General features: G+C 36.1%; 1 protein-coding gene across 2 annotated transcripts in view; it reads left to right on the top strand.

The window, feature by feature from the left end:
- The window catches only part of LOC137274192 (protocadherin-11 X-linked-like), a 75347-nt gene that overhangs the window by 37717 nt on the left and 19037 nt on the right, over positions 1-18593 (top strand). For both annotated transcript variants that reach the window (XM_067807244.1, XM_067807243.1), the window contains one exon: positions 5864-5947. The gene's annotated coding sequence lies outside the window, so the exon portion shown is untranslated. The remainder of the gene's footprint in view (positions 1-5863; positions 5948-18593) is intronic.

Below are 18593 nucleotides of genomic sequence, written 5' to 3'. Positions count from 1 at the left end.
AATGGTAGTATAAATAATAATGATACGTTGAGCTTTGTTATCACAACTTAATCCAGAAAACTGCAGAAAGGCGCTTAGTGGTAAGCTCTTTTGAACATGAAGGTTTCAGTTGGAAAATGAAACATGTGATGTTGGAATTGTCAAGTAGGTAGGCTTGAGTGAGTGAATGAGTTGTGTTTTATGCTCAGCAATATTCCAGCTATATGGCAGCAGTCAGTAAATAATCAAATCTGGACCAGACAATCCTGTGATCAGCAACATGAGCATCGATGTAAGTAGGCTTGAAGTTTCTGCCACAATATCGCTCCCACCTGCAGAATATTCTATCTGTGTGTGTGACAGTACATGTGACAGGGACAATAATTAAGAGAGATGACATAAATCATACCTTTGTTGTAGTTTACAAAATGGTTTACTGATTATGAGTAGTCCAGTATTACATTTTGTATTCCAACTTCCAAATTAGGATACCATCAGTGATTAAGAAACAAACAAAGGAGGGATGTGTGAATGCAGTCAGGGAGTCAGAGGACTGTGTATTTAAGAAGTCAGAAGATTTCACTGATAAATCATTGTACGTTGAATAGGAGAGATAGAGTTGGTGAGTATTGCTATCCCATAATATTTATAGTATGTTGAAACAATTTTACCTTGGTAAAATGCATTGACTGTGAGAGAATTTTGAAACCTAGTTGGCTATATAATGATATAATACATATTTATCCTGTTGAAGCCAGCATATGCTGCAATAGACAAGTCAAGATCCAACAGACAAGACAATTAACAAAAGCCTGTTTGACAGACTGGGTAATTGCAATGATACAGCTACTTGAACTTGAATTAGCCAATATTGGAGAATGGCCGATAGTGTAAAGAAAGGATTAGGAGATTGGGTCAAATCTTATCTAAGAAGCAGACATAGCACGCAGTGATAGAATGACCAGATGAGCTGTGAGAGGTGAGAAAATTGATGGGATTTAATGGGTGTCGTTGGGAGGAGAGACAAATGTTGGTCACACTTCAACCATCTGCCCACTGCAGTTTATGCAGAGTGAGAGTGTAGACCTGGAGCCCCTGATCAGCTTTTTATCCCAGATGACATATAGTGTAATGTTTTCATGCTTTAGATAGCTGCTAGGAAATACACATTACATGGAATAATACCAGAAACACTATATACATCTCTGTAACTCCTGATCCTGCCATTCAGAAAATATTCTAACAGAGCCAAATATGAGTACAATGCAGTTTGTCACAGTCAGATGCTTATTAAAGGCATGGTCACATCTTTTGGTCAGGAGGGTTGTTCTATTGGATCGTAGTGATTAAAGAAGTAAGCTGTAGTTTCATCATTGTGCCATGTAACCAAGGTGTACTTTGTCAATACAACAGTGCAGTGGCGTCAGTTATGGTCAACTGGGGAGAATGAGGCTCAACCACGTTCAGACTGCGGTGACAGTAGGGTCATAGCAATATTTCGAAAATGTTGAAAAATGTTTGGTCAAACCACAGCCAAATCATGGGTTTGCTGAAGTTTGAAATACACTCATAACTATGGTAATCTATGTTGAACTTTGCTTACATACATCTAACTATGTTTAACTAATGGCAAATACAAATCAACTACAGTCTTCTACGTTCATCCTGCACTATGGTCAAGCTTAAGGCTAACCTAGTAGAGAGTTCCTCCTGTTTGTTGAAAGACTAAATGGGAATCAGATGAATCAGAGGAATCAAGACCAAGTAACTTTGCCGGTTGTGCATCATCCTGTCCCAACAGCATACATCATTGCTGATGCTCCCAGTCACTGGTTTGACTTCATTATTGAGAAGCTGGTATGATTTGGCTAGAAGTTTGGCTGCTGTTCAATGGCCCAAATACAAAGGTGCAAAGACCACTGATCTGCTGTGTGCACAGTCCATGTTTTTAAAATGGATAACATAAGTATGGTTGTATATTGTACTTTCCAACTTCTAACATGCCTCTCAAAGAAGTTTTAAAACACTTGGTCTTCATATGTAATCTCTTAATACCAACAGGTTATCTGAGACCTGAATTGCAAAGTAGAATATTTCTGCAAAGTTTACAAATATATGCTGTGTAATCTTTTCATGTGAACATGTTTCCTAGATGAGAGTTTATTTCCACACTGGTTCATGTTTTATTGATGACACGCAATTAGACCAGATAACTTAAGTTCTGGTGAGACAATTTACACCTTGTTGAGAGTAGAGACTGAGTAATGACACCTCCATGGCCTCTGCAAACCAACATTCAGCTTACCCAATGTCTGTTGAACACAAACAACACTCTTCTGAATAACTAGATTGATCGGGGATGCTATGAATTAACCATGGTTCTGCTTCAATAGTTACAATCAGCTTGTCATCAAAAGTTGCAGCTCCTTAGCCAGTTATGCATGAACAACTGAGATGCTTAAGATGAGCTCACATGAATATTTAAAACTGTCTTACTCCCTCCAAGATAAAATGTCTTTTATCATGAAAAGACAAATGGTGACATCATGTGGACATCAAAATAGTGTTTCTCATTTATTCATATTTCACCCAGGAACAATGTTGACAACTGCTAATTTTCATCCCATTTACAAAAGTGGAAATTATTTATATTGGAAATAGGCATGTCAGTTTGAAACAACCACCATTCTGGTGAATCTTTTTCCCACTATAAAGAAAACTAACTGTGTTGATTTCAGAGTTGGAGAATACGTTCCTTTCTGCAGTTCCTTAAAAGTATGTATCTTAATTGTGAGCTGTTGGAAGAAAAGTCTCACCCCTGTCTCATTAGCAAATGAAAGTTATGAAACACTACACAAATTAGCTTAAGCTCGACCAATATTTTCTTTAATTTTTCAGTGAAGCAACAAACTAAAAGTAGACATTTGATAGTAAATTGATAAACCATTATAAGGAAGTGTTGTCAGATCAGACATATTTCAACTTCAACCAATAGTATAATCTTTTACTTTCATGCCCAGATGTTTACAGAATACAAAGGACTTGGCAACATGTACGACAAACTTCTTTGCTGGGCACTGATGGACTGATGGTTATCATCATTCTGCATCCATCAGAAAATTATTTTTCAAAATTCCTTTTAGTGTCACCAGATTAGTTTTTTTAAAGATTAAAACATGTCAATTGTAAGATACCCAGCAAAACTGTATCTAATGATGTCAAATTAATGAGCACTGGTCTCAACACACTTCTGACAGTTGTAACAACTGTTTAAACAAAGACTGCCACAATTTGAATACAAACACACAGTCGGAACATATTTCTATGGTCGAGTAGCATTTTCAAACTCTCCATGGTTGAGCAGCTGGTGGCCTATGAGGTAGGATTTCCATTTGACTGAATCTTATGTTTATTATCATCTAAAAGGACAGTGTTATGAAGGTTTTAGGGACTTGGATCAATCATTATGGAATGTGAAGCAATTAGTGATGTTTTGGGTCAGTGACGCAATATGTTAGGTTGATATTTGGGATTGATGTTACAATTTCATTGACAATACCATTCTTTACCATTTTTAATGTTAATAAACTTTAAGTGTTTAGTTCATGGTAATTCCTTTCAAAGAAACTAACCAGTCTCTAATTGATTTTATGCATAAAAAATATCATTGATAAGTATTGAACTATACGTTTAGAGAGATTATTTTGAAAAATTATAAAACTACTTCCCACTTCCATTTTTTCACATCAAAGAAAGTTGGCAAGCACTTCAGTGAAAACAGAATGACTACATCAAGCAGATACACTTAAACAAGGTAGTGAACTTGAGGCATGTCAAATATTTATCTCTCCTTGAATGTCTCACATGAATAATTGCCCCATTTGCTTTAAAACTCATTAAGACTAAGTGTGTTGTGATAGGTCATTGTTTTTCAGACCCTGGGCCACAAAGGATTTAAAGACCATTGTTCTGCTATCTGACCACTCCGTGACCCAATTAGCACATGGCTAGACTTAGAGTTTGATTACAATTCCTCTTCAACACTTAAAACTAAACTTTTCATTAATCCTGTTCCAGTTTATGGAAGCCCCTTTATTTCCTTTGAAGCCTGTGTATACTTTGTTTAGTGGATGGTGTGTTTTGTCAAGTTGAACACAGAGTGTTAAGCTGTCAAACAGGCAGATGGGGAGACAGTAGACTCTGATTGGAAAACAATATATCTGTGAAAGTACAACATTGAACTGCCCATTGTTTCACTCTTTCATGTTGGATTTAAATCAACAGCTGTCTTTGACTTGATCAGTGAGTGTTAGCACCCCAACCCTGTTGTAGAAAGTTTGTTTGTGAGATAATTTCATACAAAGAGAAGAGAGTTAGTGTTAAGTTGAATGAAATTAGTTCCTTTACACTGATTGTTAACTGGGAGATTATGTATATGGTCAATTGGTTGATGGAGGAACCAATCAGAGGTAGATGTGATTGGGTTTATCTTTATCCATTGCTGCTAATGTATGTGTCACCTGCACTATAGGATAGATTTGTGACTGTCACTTGCTGGATTCTCAGGTAAGACATCAGTTTAAAGAATATTCTTCTGTAGGCCCAACTTCTCAAACACAGTATACTTCCATCGTTTGACTAATACATTGTCTAATGCTTAGAATATATATGATAGTAACAAACTAACCCATATCAATTGAAAAGGAGCCCCAGGGAAACCAGAGATTCAGACGAAACAAGGGGAAATCTAGCCTTGATTCATTAGGGAAAATAATGTGGTTCAGGGACTGTGAGACCGACTATTCCATTATCTTATCTGTTCACCCACCTTTATATGGTATGTTTATCTTTACTTATATTCTGTGTTTATTTATACTTATATGGTATTTTTTTCTTTAATTATATTGTATGTTTTCCTGTGTTAATAAGTTTCCCTTAACGTTTACACTATGTTTATCCTTACATATATAGCATGTTTACCCCTTTGATATATACCATGTTTACCCTTACATATATGGCATGTTTATCTATACTTACATGGCATGTTGCTTAAGGTCTGCTATTGATTTGAATGAAGACTGAGCGTTTGATCTAAACCAAGACAGGAATCTTTATTGGTGGAATCTTATCTTTGATCCTTTGTCATCCTACTTATTCTTAGAATACACACTGAATACAGAAAGAGATGTCGTTGGTTAATATATCAAAGTTCCGTTGCAAGGGTTCCTGGTTTTGTATGACAGTTAGTGTCTGAAGACATTATAGAAGTGCACTGATTCAGCTATCAGGTCTGATGTTTATTTCACTCGGTGACAACAATGTCATACTGGCTAGCATACTGTTGTTTCTCCCTGTGAATATGGGGCAAATGTTTCCATTGGTTACAAGACAATATTTGTTTTTTATGTGACAAATTCCAACAGTTTTGTCGTATTGGATGGGACATTACTTACGTATAGTAATGTCATTAATGTTTCACAAATCAGTTGGGTCTGTGCAGGTAAGACTGACAGTATTTCGCGAATTCACTGTAAAATACCTAGCTACAGGTTTAATACAAGCACTACTTCCTGGGTATACAAGTGGAAATCAATTTCAAAGACCCTCACTATAAGGACATTTACATATCAACCATCATCATAAATGTGTCAATTTGTGTCAGTATCAGTTTACCAAAACATGTGATTAAGATGTATATTTCAATGTGTCATTGAAAATTTGTGTATGTAATGTTAATTTCAGCTTTGTTGTTATAATGAGGGTGTATGTATTGCAACATTACACACTTGTCTTTGGCTGGCTACAAGACAAGGGAGTCCTCTACAGTGGGGCCAGCCCAGGAAGTAGTGTTCGCTCACTGAATGGTATCGCTCGTCTGTTACAGAGTAGCTATCAGCGAGGTGTGGGCTGTGTTCGCACATGACAGCAGGTGATGCTGAGATGCACAACGTCTTTAGCAACAACACAGGTGAGGACACACATCATGGAATTGTTGTAGTATGTAGCGATGTACATTACTCAGGGATATTCATTTCCTGGCATGAATATCCGACAACTGTCGTTGATTGCATGTTTGTCTCTGGTTAAGCGACAGATTCCGGAACAGCTTGCATGGAAGTGGTAAGGTAATTTTAATCCATGTATTAATCACCCTGGGATGTCCTCCACCAAGGATGCTGACGGGGGAACTGTAGAAACATTTTAAAAAGACTTCATTTTAAGGGGCGACAGGAATGTATATTAGTTTCTAAATCTTAGACATTGGTTGGGCTGGGGTTATTTTGCTGATTTTTCTACATTTTATGAACTGATTTCCTGGCATCATTCAATGGGTAAAACACTCTGAACACATTTTCATGTATGCAATAAATTTGTATTATGTTTATTGCTATTTAATGAATATATAATTTCTTATAACGCATTCTGTATGAGACATACCATGTGAAAACTAGCAGAGTGGAAGATATATTTTTCAATAGCGACCATTTACTGCAATTTGGAATGTTTATCATATTCATGTTATTTTTAGCAAAATATTTGAAAAAATATTTTTGGCAATGATGATTTCCTTTATGTAGTGATGTTGATTGATGAGTGCAAGCTGTCAGTCAAGTAAGACATTTACAACTCTGTCATCTTCAACTGACAGCATCTGTCAACAACATTATGTCTATAACTGCTTGTGTATCCAGTACTTATCTTGTGATAATGGACTCATCATTCACTTCAAACCTGATCGATGATCCATGGAAAAATAAAATGAAGACCACAATTTGACAAAAATGTTTTATATTTGAAAAATAGTTTCTAATGAACTATACCTTTTGAAATCCATCAATAATAAATATATTGTGGATGATTATTTTTTGGTGAAGGTAGAAAACTTGATTTTTTAATAATCTTTATGATTCATAGATGTGAAAAGTGAGATTTTTTTATCTGGTCTGTTCATATGTAAGCTTTTTATAATTATATTCATAAAGAGATATATGTTTTAGAAATCGGTTTATGTGATATTAATATCTATTTTCATTATCTTTGCTATCATACTGTATTTGATTAAAATTTAATTACATTCCAGAGAATCTAATTATGCATTCAAATTCCTTCAGATGTCAATATTTCTTTAGTGTTCCAGTTAACATATGGTTGATATGAGACATATTTCCAGTGAAGGAAATTTGAGAATGTAGCATCAAGGTTAGATGAGTTTTGACACTTGTTCCCCTCAAGTACTGTCTACTATAAGGTTGCACAGGTACACCATGGACTCAGGTTAATTGCAGTCTGTCTTGCCCACTTGTCACTTACTGAAACTGGAGATGGGAACAGTTTACACACTGCCACGCATCAAATATTCATAACACCAATATGCAAATGATTCAGCCGCAATTAATTATTCAGCTAAGCTGTGTATAAGGTATCCTCATGTGGTGCTTGTTCTTGTCTGTATTGACAAGCGTAACAAAGGATGTGGATGGATCTCTGTCCAAACTCACACTTTATCTCCGCATCTTGCACGACCCGTAGATTTGAACATATCTTAGTTGTGGTTTTTACATATTTTGTGAAGTTTATTTCATGGTTCATCTGAGATTTTCTCTTCCTCACAAAATTTGTTATAAATAAACGAATATGAATTTTGTTATTTTCTAAGGTAGGTAATATCCTATTTGAAAAATACGAAAATGTTAAGATTTGGTATTTGAAATTGAATGATCCCACTGTTGTGGATTTAGTTCCACATCTGACATCTTGTCAAGGATCTTGGTGCCCTGGATGCATGGTTTGGTATTTGTTTACCATTATTTATACATGTTCTGTGGCAGAGAACAGTGTGTAGAGAACAGTACATTGTGTGTAGCCAGGAAATAGTGTATGCATATTTTATTGTCCTTCATATGTATTACCAAGAACCACATTCACGTGCACAGGTGTGGAGCTTCTTTGGTGAAAGGTCAAAGGGTGGGTAAAGGTTGTTGGTAGATGAGGTGGCTGCAGTGGGGTGGATAATGGTTGTTGGTAGATGGGGGTGGATAGGAGATGTTGGTAGGTGTGGTGGATAGAGGTTGATGGTAGAGGAGGTGGCTGCAGTGGGGTTGCATGTTGTTTTGTAAATGTTAGCAGATTAAAAGTCACTGAGCTGTAACTCTCTCAGTATAACTAGAAGACAAGAATCATATAGGGCAGCAATGCATTTGTTCAAAACTTTCCTTCAGCACTGTATAAAGAACAGTCTACTATTATAGGATGTTCACCTAAGTAGAACAACAACAATAGCACAAAACTGTTGTTTCCAATAAAAGACACCTGACTGTAATGTTTCAGCCCGGGGGTGGGAAGTGTGTAGGTTAGGGTGGCCCAGAGATTGGGGATGTGTTTTAAGTAATCTCTCAGTATATTTGCCAGATTACATATCTTTATGCCCCACACATATCCTCCATTGTTTCTGCAGTATCAAAAAAGCAACACTTTGCATGCATTTCAATATTGACTTGCTTAAGTCTCTAAGGTAATGATAAATTGTGTAAATGATGATTCCTGTAAAACATAAACATTTTGCTAATGGACTGGGGTCCACCTTATTTAGACTTAATTACTCGGAGGATAGAATTACTATTCATCCATAGACTTGGCATTCAGTACAGCCTTGGAGCAAGGCTAATTCCAGTAGAGCAGCCTTAGTTCCTCCTGCAGGGTGGCAGTGTGATTTGCCTCACTGACTTTGGGTCATGAAACAGATTTCTTTTTTAAGATACAGTGAAGCAATTAATGTCAGATGCCACCAACAAATCATTGTCCCTGTCCTGGCCGGATATACCGCTCGTATCTACAACTCTTGACTCTACACTTGTATTTCAATTTCTAAGAACATTATACTCATGGAAACAAATAGGGGAACACATGAAAATACAAGTGTTCCTTTATTCTTTTCCAGAATTTCATCCACAGTGAAATACAAAGCTTGTGAAGAAACCAGGAAAAGAATAACGGGAACACTTGTATTTTCATGCGCCTTGTTCCCTTATTTGTTTCCAAGGTATTATTTGTTTCCAAGGTATATGTTAATTCCAAATTTGTACAACTGTCACATCAGACATTTCCATAATTTACTGAAAATAAATACCAATATCAATATATCTGTTTGCAAGCCCATATAACTCTGCAAAATAAAATACAAGACAATATAAATTTTCCCTTCAAAATTACCTTGAAGGAAAGCAGATACTTGTTGGTATGTTATCTGTGTTTAATGAGAGATGTTGAAATGTACATATGTATGTTTCCCTCTTCTCGTTATCAACATGGTTATGTATCAATGTAGCCCAGTCGTATGTTTAAATAGAGCTGAAATACCTCACTTTCCATGTCGCATAAACCTTCATCTCAACCCAGGATGGGTAACAACAGCATTTCATTGGTTCTAGCCGAGATTCTCTATGGAAGACAAGTTATTTAGATCAAGTTTTGATGAAGTTGGCGACACCTATTTCCATATGGTGTAGTGTTTATTTGAAAGATAGGCACTGGGAAACAGGTAAGGAGGCTAGGCCTTGCTTCTGTCATAAGATATCAACCTTATCACATTTGAAGATCCAAGATCTTGTTGAAGAAAAGAATTTGAGGTAATAACATATTCTTCAAGCAAATGCTTCATTTATTCGCCACCATATCACATAGCTCCTTATCATCCAATTAATTGTTTGTAGGAATGATGCTACAGGAGTCCGGCTTCATTATTGATGAAGTTTGATACTGAAATGGTAATGCATTTTTCTTTTGAGATAATTTCTTTGTATTAATCATTGAGATGTTTGATGATAATGCTAAAATAACTTTGTTATCAGTCTACTTTGATTAAATTCAACTTAAATGATAGCTGGAACTTGAAACTGTTTGTATTGATTGGTGTGAAGAAGCTGTTGGGCCTGCTATGCTGTCTGATGTCTGGTTGTGTTAAAGCTCCTTCTGTCCCACCTTAGCTCTGGTGATCTCCAATAAAAAATGTCAGGCACTGCTTTTTTGTGGTTTCCTTGTTGTAAAAACACTTCTTGTCTCAAGTTTGTGCCAAGGCCAGATCCCTCTCTTCCCTGTCAATGTTTGTCAGTCCAGCTATAGTCGTTTCTGTCATCACCCACAGACTCAGTGAGGAAATACAGGCCTGGATCCAAATTATACACTTCTTTCATTATCGGAAATTCTGGATAGAGGGTACATTTACATTTGGCTTGACGCAAAAACAAATCTGAAAAAGTTTGTCGTTTGCACTGGTTAGGTGATCAATTTCATGTCAGTTTCAACATTTAATGAAGAAGAAGAAGAAAAAAATTAAATGTGTATGTTTGCTTCAGACAATCACACTGTATAACTCCTTCAATGTCTTTCATTCTGAATAATAGCAAGTAGTTTACTTCTCTAATCATTAACATGCTGTTTAAAATTAGGCAATCAGTTATTTCACAGATGACCTTTTCACAAAATCCAGCAATTACAAAGTTGACTGTATGAGCATATGTCTTGGTAAAGAAGTACTTAATCAGTGATGTAATGTAAAATTTTTTCCATGGTACAACATTGCTATTGCACCAAAGGATTCTGTGAATCAGTACGAAAGAATCCCCTCCCCAAATTATGCTACATCCCACAAATTCCCAGTCGGACCCATATCAGATAATGTTGGTTATTGAGAAGACTGTACGTGTGAGATGGCCATCAAATTTAAAAATTGATAGTAAATGGCAGATAACCACAGCTTCACCCGACGCCCTTAGTTTACCTGGACAGGAATACATAGACTGAACTTCAGAAGCAGGTAAATATTCTGCGTTAACCTACATGTATATGCACCATGATATGCAGTCACAATGCATGAGGGGCGTATCAGTGTCAGATAAGTGTCATGTATGGGAGGTGAAACACTGTAATAACCTAAATGTATTCCGTTTGCCCAGAGCCAGTGTGGCTCCTCTGTATGACTTAATATTTTGTGTATTTGTATATTTTCCTCTGTGAAGTCCGTGTAACAAATCTGTGACATAACAAACTTATTTCATACACCTGTTGTGTTGCAGTACTCATAATGTTACCTGGGACTTGACATACAAACTACACAAATAATTGTCTGTGTAGTGTTGTCCATGGTGTCTTGCTTTATCTTCTAGCTACCACTAGACAAGGTAACAACATATTCCATGTTCCAGCAAGACGGTGGGCTCACCTTACCTAACAGTTGTCTCATTTGATACTGCACACATCAATCCTGGCTAAAATGGTTTAATGTTTGTTTATCAACAGCAGTATTTTACATTCATATCTGGTCAGAGAAATTTGTTGAAAAACATAAAGTAAAAAATAGTCAAAACAAATTGGACTCTAAAACCTCAGGTCATATATAAATTGCTAATTATTTATTTATTCGATAAGAAATCAAGTAATCCAATTTATCTATTGTGTTTTTACCAGTTTGTTTACATGAGTTGCATATGAACTTCACGAGCATTTTTTTGTAGCTTAAAACTGAAATAGTTTCACATGTTTGCAAAATTGCCAAATTGACTTATTTTCACTTTGATAGAATTTGTAGCTGGGAAAGTAGTATCCATGTAATCAAAATAGACAGCCTTTGAATGCTGTAAGTCCTCCTTCATTAAATAGTAGAATTTTCCTTTCTAAGACTTTGGTGTAAGTACCTGCCCTCATGTAGCATGAATCAGGTGGAATATGGCCCCCCATCTCTGCCCCCCAGGGCATCACAATATACCACCACTGTGACTTAGCCCCAGGGGGTTAGTGAGGAGGCCAGATAGCAACAGATCTGATAAGTCGAAACTGTTGAAAATCCTCCTCAGGGGAACATTATAGGAAATCATTGAACTGTTCTCACCCTTCACAGTTTTCTTACCCAGGTCCTCACTTTAAGGGAGATTATATTGTTTTCTTTGTGTGTGAGGGTGGTGACGAACTGCTGGTACACGAACAATTAGGAAACATGTCTCACGTAACTGTGAAACAATCTGTTAACAGTCAAAACTGTTAATACACAAATCTGTTTATCACAAACTGAAGTGATGGAAACGGAAATCTGTAAACCGTATAAATAGTTTATTCATAATTTCAGTTTTCTCTGTAAATCATGTTGTTCGAGTTCTGTGAATAAAAAGATTTCCCACCAAGGTATTTTTCAGTCTGACATGATTTTTTTAAATGGAGAATATTAGTGTTTTATAAAGCTCTTGCTATTTTTTTTTACAAAATTACCAAGTCTTTCTCATGCTTTATATCAATGTTACATGAGAAAAGTCATCACTATACACTAAGTCTGTTAACATTGCTCATTCCAGTCTTTGTGATGTCGATGACAGTTGACTCTCATCCATACATATCACATCCACACAGTCATAGTACACGCTCATACATTTCAGCAAAGAAACATTCATTGTGGCAATACATTGCATATGCCTCAAAACCCACATTTGAAAGGAGCAAAACACGAAACTCTCACGCTTATTCATTGATGTGAAACTTCACGTTCTGTTCATTTCTTAATTCTCTGTTCACAAGTAGCTTGTCAAGAGATGTATATAGTGGCCAGTTTAAATAAGGATCTATCCATATTGTTTGCAGTTAGACAACAAGGCTAGCAGTGTATATGGGATGTACACATTCACAATTAAACCTTTTGTGTTTGAGTATTTGCATGTGAGTACTGTATTTGAAAGGCTGTGTAATGTATTTGGGCCCTCCTCCCTGTTATATCTGGGCAGGACCTGCATGTATCTTTCTGAACGGGGCAATACTGTGTCAATTTGGTCTGTGGCTAGTCCAGCTGGATGATGGTGTGGACAGAGGACTAGAGTAGACAATATCTGTGAGGAGCTGTGTGGCCATGCTCACCTTCTCATCAGCGTGGCCTGTAATGATTTGCTAGCTCTGTCAATGTGGGAACTTGTTCAAGGTAAGAAGTTTGTATTTGGTCAATATGGATTTCAGATTAACACCTTTAGGTCAACATGTAAAAACTTTTTCTATATTGAGACAGTATGTTCAGATGATTTTGAAAAAATTGCTGTCCAACCCCGCTGCCATGTATGTAGAGGTTTGGCACAACGTTTTCCTTAATGGCTGACTGATTGTTTCCTGCGTCAGCTTTACTCATACACTGGACAAAATATGTTAGGGATATTGGCGTTATTATGATTGGTATTTCAGTGAATAAATAAATCATTATTAGTATTTAATTTATGTCCAGTATAGTTCAGTAAGTATGACAGATGTTACAGAAGCAATTAGATTGTTCTTATATATATATATGTAACCTTATAATATAAACATTGTTGTCCTCAAATCTCTATTTAATATGTACCAAGATGGTTTTGTTTCCCATACTGACTCAAATTAAGATTGTCTTAGGAATATCCTTAAGGCTATGATGCTGTCTTGTTGTTCATAAGTCATTTTATTTGGAGGGTCATAAATATTAAGAGGAGTTCAAATGACTGTATAGATTGAACATAATTGATACCAATTCAGGTCATACTCATATATTTGATAGGATCTGATAATTTCACCTTCTTAGAAATGTTGTAGAGGTTGTTAATGCATATTTTCGTCAAGTTGCTTTGATGTTAAATGTAGTTCCGTTGTAACAACATTTTTTACAACCCATTTAAATTGATGCTGGATTTCAACAGAAAGTTTCCTTATCACAAGCATTGATTTATTGACAACAGCAAAAGACTCAAAGATCACGGAACTGAAAGATTCTCAAATTTATCTGAAACTTCTTTCAAAGGAGATAAGAGTCCCTAATAAAGTGCCATTATCCCCAAAGTCTTTTCTTGAAACAGATATGGCCGCCATAGCAGCCATATTGGATCGGCTTACCTTGATAACAGTAACAAAAGGGTGTACATCTTGCTGTCTGACAGGTCTCCAGCCTCTTTAGTGTTGTGCTGTGATTATAGCCGACCCTGTGTCAGCACTGACCACAAATTACAAGATTTACCATCCTCTTTCATCCACAGGTGTTTTTCTACGGGCCAAACTCATGAACAATTTGGTACATTTTACTTGATTTATTAACCTGAAAAAAAAGCATATGAATATGCATAGTGATACATCGTCTCTCCATTATTTGGAAAAATGTGGGGCTTTAAATATTCATACTAATGGCACCTTAGAGTGTAAGATGATATTTAGTGATAATAAACAGTTGTTTCATATCATATCTGTTATTTCTAACAATTTTTAGAAAAACTTATCATACAATTATCAAGTTGTAACTGTATGATGCAACTAAATAAACCCTTGAAAGATGTATTGAAATATGTAAAACAAATAAGACAATGATTCTTTAATTTCAGTGTTGAATTTGCAGCATTTATTTTACCTGATCAGTGAAATTTAAGACCCAAGACCTGACTTCTAATCAGCAGGAAAAGGTTTCTTCTTAACACAAGCTTTTGACTTGCAATCATGCAAACCATACTTATCAGATTTACAGAGTAAATAATGAAATTGATTATTCCCGATTCACCAAGAATTAAGTCAATATGTAACCCAGCTTTACTGGCCCTGTAAAAGACTCATTGTTAATCCTAATGACTTCATTGTTCGCCGTCACCTCATGGACGGCCGACCATGTGAAATAAATCTGCTTTTCTGATTGCACAATGAAGGACTTGAGTGAGTATTAACATAGATCCACCGAGGGCGGATTGTTGGAGACACATTGTATATTTCCATGTACATATAATATTGTTATGGCCACCTGGGGGACCCTGAGTGCTTCATAATGAGAGGTAGTCTTAATACAATAGCATTAGTGTTGTATGTCAGTTGTAGGCCTTTGTTCAAGACATGTATCTACTGTGTGGTATACAGTTGTTATCACTGTTGAGACGTCTATGTGTGGCATATGTCACTGAGCAGCGTATATGGTAATACATGTATTTTACATGTCACTTGTTAAATTGATTCAACTTCTTTAATCTTGAATAATGGATTTTATGTAGATTTTGTTTACACAAGTTGGATTTTCTTAGTAATATCAATAAATGGTTGTGATATTTATTAGAAAGTATTTAATCATATTTTCTCTAATTTCAGTATAGATCCTTACACCACTCTCCAACAAGAGTGACAATGGTGTAATGATCTATGCTCAAACAACTGAATACAGAAGTTGTCATCCATATAGTATCTTGCCCTTATTGTATTCAACAACTTCTGAAATGTCAATCAAACAGTTTCTTGAAGTTGAAGTAAGTGTTACACCTGTATCTTGGTGCAAGTGGTTGTACCCTGTAGGTCCATGACAACACAGGAATGTATCCTTCAAGCTGATACACTATCACTGTACAGGATTAGGAGAATTAAATGTACGTGTGAATAGAGAAAATGACCATTTAATATGAACAGCATGATTTGCAGGGACTAACTCTACAGCTGATAGACGAACAGTCTCAGCCCAGCATGGTAACATGCCTTTACCTAGGGGATATACCTGGAGGATAAACTTGTTATTTTGAGGGGGATTTCTCAGGTGAACCGGCAGCTGAGTTATGCGACTCCGTGGTTAAATACCTACAATAAACATTGCTGGTGTTGTTTATAAAGATTCAACTGGTTTGTTGAAATGGTACGCCATCACATTGTAACACTACCTGGCAGTGATAGAAGAAATATGGCTTCTACATGAATTTTTACGGCAGATGATGTGATTGAATCTGATTGTATTTTTCTACAGGGTAGTACACCCATCAAAAGTTTAGACTCATTAGTGTAAATGCAGACACTTTTTTTCATTCAACTGTTCTAAACTATATTTTGCAAAATATTTGATACTGTGTAAAGGTACTGTTTGGACATATACTGATGTATTATAACTCAAATTCATAACATTCAAAAGATTATTGTCATGAGTTCAATAATTGATGACAATCAGTGCAAAAATTGGCAAATTCTTAACAAAACTTCATGCCAAAATGCAGCTGACCACATGCACAATTTCTGCATATGCTTTTTAGCAATTTGATGCATGGTCCACATGCATTTGATCTAAATAAGGTTTGCAGTTGGTTCCTCCAAGGTAGTGGAGTAATTCATCTTCGATGTACATAAATATAACATGTAGTGAATGATCCAAGTGAGTCTAAACTTTAGATGTGCAGCATATATCCAGGCGATAGTCATTTCTCCCCTATATTCTTGATTGTTATCGTCTGTGTTTAATTTTTGTGATAAGGTAATTATATACAAACATATTTCATCTACATTCAATTATTAGAAAAATTATATCAGTTTCACGTAACAAATCCTATAATTCCAATTCACTTAAGTGTACAAGATTTTGTCAGGTTTGTTCAACTTTTAATATCCAGTCAATTAGCCTGTAATGTAAGTCCAAATGTAACTGATTCACCTTCCTTTGAATTCCAGCCATTGCTGTGTGAGCATAATATAATCCCTGCAAACAAACCATCACTATGGCTGTCAGACCGTTAATCTCAACTCAAGTTTAAATTGACCATTGGGTGATAAATAAGAGAGTCGGCTGTTGCCATCAGTGTCATGATATGGTCCCGGGGTGTGTTCACATCTGTGTGAGAACATTTAATCTTTGGTCCCCAGAAAACAGTCTACAGTTTCAGCTTCATTCTTTGCTGAGATATTTTTTTTGCTGTCCAGTGTTGAGTTTGCTGATATGGGTTGGCATCTGTAATGTGAACTTGCAGGTTTGATTAAAGATTTGCTTATTGACGCAGGTGGTGAGAAGGATGCCACTAATCAATTAACAGCAATGAAAAGTGCACCACTATGTCAAACTCATGTCAGCTTCAGGGGGTAGCCTAGTGGTTAAAGCGTTTGCTCATCACACCAAAGATCTGAGTTTGATTCCCCACATGGGTACAATGTGTGTCTCTTGTGTCCTCCACTGTAATATTGCTGGAATATTGCTAAAAGCAGTGTAAAACTAACTCACTCATGTCAGCTTGAACTCTGAAATGCATATCTGCAAGAATGAAACTTTGTTATGTTAGCTGTCACTGAACAGATATGACAACAACTGATGGGGTTTATTTCATTTGTTTCATAGCAAAGTACACAGAGTTTTATCAGTCAGTTCCTGGTTCAAATATAACAATCAAGTGATGTAGTTTGTTGTGAACCAAATGTGCTGGCACTAAAAAACACACCTGTGACCATCCCCATCTGCAAATTAGAAATGAGATGGTTGTCCAGGTATCAGATTGACTGGTGTTGATAGCGTAATGAAATGAGTGTCACCGACTGTAGCAGATAACAGTTACATCATCACAGGCTCACTGGGGCACCAGGTGTCATTAACATATCTCTAGTTATTGTTAGTGTTGTCTGTTAGTTCTGTAACACCCAGCTGTGATAAGACAACAGCCCACAGCAGTGAGGGGCAGTTGTCTATTTCAGATAGGCGTGTGGCCATTGCACCAGTAATTGCCCCAACAGTTGCAACATACACCAGAGACATGGGGGATATGAGTTTAGCTGATTGTTTTGTGATGTAGAAGCCTTACCCTGTTGGGGGAGGCCAAAATGCACTTGACTGACAGATGACCATTTCTGCAAAAGATATTCATGTTTTCAAAGTGTGTCATTTTTCTACACATTTTTTAAACATGTTTTGGCTAGCATTACTTAGATACAAGTGATTCATTTCATAAACACAGGGAAAAGTTTGAATTTATGAAGGGATTGCATGAATAAATGTTGATATCAGGATGTACATTTCATTTTTGTGACTAGTGTATATTTCACTATTGTTTAGTCCAGTCTAGGTGCATCCATGTTCCTCACCCCCACGAAGAATCTTCATGAAGATTTATTGTTGATTTTATTTGTATTTCATACCTCCCCACAGCAAAGATGTTCATTCACAAGGAGGCTATATGCATAATTTGTGGTGTTGACTCGTCAATTGCCATGGACACCTTGTCTCACCGTGACAGATGACAATGATGTTTTTAGCTATGAGAAATCCATTAGCTGTCCACAACTTCTTTCTGTATGACTGCAGTGTTATATGTGTTTGTTTTGGTATCAGAGGATGAGTGTTGTATCTGATGTACTGTCCAGTCACCTGACCAGTGTCCCACAGGATCGTCAATAGATGCAGGTGGTAGATCTGCCTTGTTGGAACCCCATAACAATGTAGGTAGTGGGTGGGGAAAGTGCAGCTCAGTGATTTAAATCATTAGCTATCATTCAGAAATAACACATCATGTTTTACAACTGATATGAACCATTCACAATATTTTATGTTAAAAAGATTGCAAGTATTTGGAATTCAATAACAAGCAGGATGTTTTTAAACAAAAGTTAAATCTGTATATGATGGATTAATCTAAAAATATTTTTTGTTATAAAATACTTGTAGAGAATTATATGAAGTTGAGATCCTAAATGTTTAGAATTTGTTATTATACTCAATGTTTATAAACAAAAAATAAATCTGTATATTATGAATTATTCAAAAAATATTTTTGTGATAAAATACTTGTTAAGAATTATATATAAGTTGACATATTGAAGGTATTTACAATCCATATATCACAAGGTAATTGAACCTGTAAAGA

Source organism: Haliotis asinina, chromosome 2 (assembly GCF_037392515.1).
Source record: "Haliotis asinina isolate JCU_RB_2024 chromosome 2, JCU_Hal_asi_v2, whole genome shotgun sequence".
In the NCBI taxonomy this organism is placed as follows: Eukaryota; Metazoa; Mollusca; class Gastropoda; order Lepetellida; family Haliotidae; genus Haliotis; species Haliotis asinina.
The sequence above is the reverse complement of the archived record's forward strand: the minus strand, read 5'-3'. Positions and strand labels throughout refer to the sequence as shown.